Below are 3,242 nucleotides of genomic sequence, written 5' to 3'. Positions count from 1 at the left end.
TGATTTACTGTGACTCGTCTGACTGTTGTCATATTCCGCGAGAATTCGGAACTCTCTAGTGCGGGAGGCGGGATACTAAGTTTAGTAGCGCGAGCTCGTTGTCACGGGCAACGTTTTTTCAATATAAATAGCCGTGTTAGCGGCAGTTTCAAACACAGTTAAATACCTAGCTTTTACATAAATATAACCAATACTGTACAAACTTCCAGTCTTTGGGGAACCCGATCTGGTTCATATATTATATTTATATATTACCGGATTTTTAAATACCTAGCTATATAGCAAAGAGGTAAAAATTTAAAAGTATCAAAAACATGTCAATGTCCATGGAGATCGTTCTGAAACTGGTATTGGTATGTGTGTAGCTTATATAGGAACCTACAAGTATATGTACAGCAACCATCATGTACCCTATAAGGTTCTTCTGTACGCTGGAGATGTAACCATCATAAATCTGGCATAATATTTCATGTTTTAATAAATAAAACAATTTGGATGTAAAACTCTGTTTTGGTTTTCTTTCGGTTCAGTGCTAGGCTGGGAACGAACTAAAAAATTGTATGTAACGGTACAAAGCGGGACCCGACCACAAGAGTGGCTATCACAAGGTGTATATCTACATGTACATGTAGAGAAACTCAAATGTGAAAGGACGATAAGGGTCGAAAACGTTACATTGGCGTCGTCGGCAGGATCGGTCAGGATAATCCAGAAAAAACAAAAACAAAACCAGGAAAACATTCAAGTTTTATTTTAATACAAATATAAGCTATGGATGACTCCGATTCAGAAAGTGAGGTTACATTTCGGAAAGATGATGGTTTCTCCAGTGTAGAGAACAACACTGTCGGGCATAGTGTATCTTCTGATATCTCAGAACCATGATTCTCAATCTGAAAATATACAAAGTATAGAACAAATCAGTAGTGATATCATTGAGGGAACTGGGAAACAGTTGGATTCATTTAGCCAAGAAATATACAGAAACCTAGATGAAATTCGATCCGAGATGAGGCAGCAAATTTCTGAAATAAGAACAGATGTAAATGGGCTGGTTAAACGGGTAGATCATTTAGAAAAGAAACTAGAGGGAGATAATGGTTTAGGTCAGTCTTTCTCCAGGGGAGACAACTATAACAATTCCCGAGTCCAAGACAGAAATGAAAACCACCAGGAACCCGATCACACACTTTTTAGACCAATGACATCAAAAAGCAACACAAGGCTTAAACCACAAACATATAATGGGTCAGAGGATTTCGAAGAATACTTATCTCAGTACGAAATCATTGACCAGATAAACAACTGGGATTACAAAGAAAAATCTTTGTACCTAGCAGGAAGTCTCAGTGGGAGTGCTCGTGCGGTCCTCACCGAGTTGATGTACCAAGACAGGCAAGACTATGATAGCCTGGTAGACATCTTGAACATGAGGTATGGTTCTGTTGAAAGATCGGAAATGTACCGTGCAAGGTTTACAGACAAAGGTTCCGAGGTAAAGAGGAGTCTTTGTCGGAATTAGCACAGTCAATCCGTAAGTTAACACGGCAAGCATATCCGACAGCAGATTCTTCACTGATAAATATTTTGGCTCTGGATCAGCTACATTGATTCAATCCAAGACTCTGAGTTAAGATTACGGCTACGGTGAGTTAAGGCCCAAAAATAAAAATGAGGCCGAAAACACATGCTGTTCGATTAGAGGCTCACGTTTAGCTGACAGGCAACGTGGTAAAGCAGTGAAATCTGTTCAAAGTCACTGATAAATCACCAGCTGAAGCCTCTATGTGTCAGGAGAAACAGACATCCAGTTCACAAATGATGGTGAAGTTCTCGACATTGGTTGTCACTAACTAGGTGTTATGTTCAACCTTGACAGGTTCTACCAGATTGTTGGTAAAAGCCTTGAACAATCAAGGAAACAAACCAGCTAATCAAACCCCAAAGGCAGCCAAGTGTTTGGAAATAACACTCCAAAACAGGCAACATGGTCCAAACCGAAATAATGGTCCAAGCAGGGAGATAACCGTAACAGACAAAAAATCATTCATTTAGGCAAGGAGACATCCCTTTCCTAATGGTAATCAAAGGGGGAGACAATTTCCAAAATTGTCAACCAAACTATCGGCACAGAAACCAAGCTTCGGGAAACCGTTAGTAGAAGCTGAGTTCGAGGGTCAGAAATCGGCTAAGGAATGGGGAGAAGACCCACTGATATGATAATAAACTGGTGTAAATAAAGATAGTGAAGGCCTTATACACTTGTGTCAAGATTTTGAAAAAACCAAGAGGTTTTTCATTATTGGTTGACACAGGGGGCCAATGTCACTATTTTAAATCACAAGTACCTTCAAAAGTTGGATTCCAAAAATAATCTCCAAATACAGCCAATACGCTTGAATCTGGTAACGGCTACTGGAGAAAGGAAGCCATTTGTTGGAAAATGTCGGTTTGCCAGTCAGACTTGGTCCTCTTACTGTAGAACATGAATTCTTTATAGCTGAAATAGAACAAAATGGGATTTTAGGCTTGGATATTTATGACAAAACATTCAGTAAACATACTCTTGAACAAGAACTGTTTAATGGTTTAAAGGTGAAGTTGTCCCATGTTTTAGATTCCAAGATGGAATCGAACCTATGTCTAGCAGAGTTTCAATTTTCGAAGATGTTGTTTATTCCAGCAAATAGTGAAACTATAGTTACTGGTAGACTTGTAGATCCAATATGTCGAGAGAAAAACAGCGCCATACACAGGCGCTGTAGAGCCTACACCAAGTTTTGTGCAAAGACACACGAGGTGTTATTTGGCTAAAGCAGTGCGTTGGACCCGAGTAGGGGAATATAATACCTTTACGAATGACCGTTTTCTCATATATAGGTAATGAAAGTTGTAAATTGTACAAAGATTCCATTTGTGGCCAACTATAGATTAGAGTAAGCCAATGTATGGAAGGTACAATCAGAAGAAATTTCTGTTAATAATATTAGTACAGGTAAAGTCTAAAAACCTGATCTGCCGACAAAATACCTGAGCACCTATACCAAGTTATTTCAAGAGTCATGTTCTGAAATCTCAGTATGAAACAATCAGAAGTCTTTCGAAAAGTTTACTGATTGACAATTTCAGGGATTCATTTTCCAAGCCACTCAAATGATCTAGGACGTTTAACCAGAATATCTGGTGCGAGACATAGAAGGTAAACACAATGGTTCAAACACCGCCCCCCAATTTAAACAGCA

At 39.0% G+C, this 3,242-nt stretch overlaps 1 long non-coding RNA gene across 1 annotated transcript; it reads right to left on the bottom strand.

The window, feature by feature from the left end:
- Positions 1–736: 736 nt before the first annotated feature.
- Positions 737–2,450, bottom strand: LOC138326294 (uncharacterized). The gene is made up of 2 exons (XR_011208886.1): positions 2,349–2,450; positions 737–893 (listed from the first exon to the last, which is right to left on the bottom strand). It is a non-coding gene; the product is annotated as an uncharacterized lncRNA (long non-coding RNA).
- Positions 2,451–3,242: the final 792 nt, after the last annotated feature.

This window comes from Argopecten irradians, chromosome 6 (genome assembly GCF_041381155.1).
Source record: "Argopecten irradians isolate NY chromosome 6, Ai_NY, whole genome shotgun sequence".
Taxonomy (NCBI): domain Eukaryota; kingdom Metazoa; phylum Mollusca; class Bivalvia; order Pectinida; family Pectinidae; genus Argopecten; species Argopecten irradians.
The sequence above is the reverse complement of the archived record's forward strand: the minus strand, read 5'-3'. Positions and strand labels throughout refer to the sequence as shown.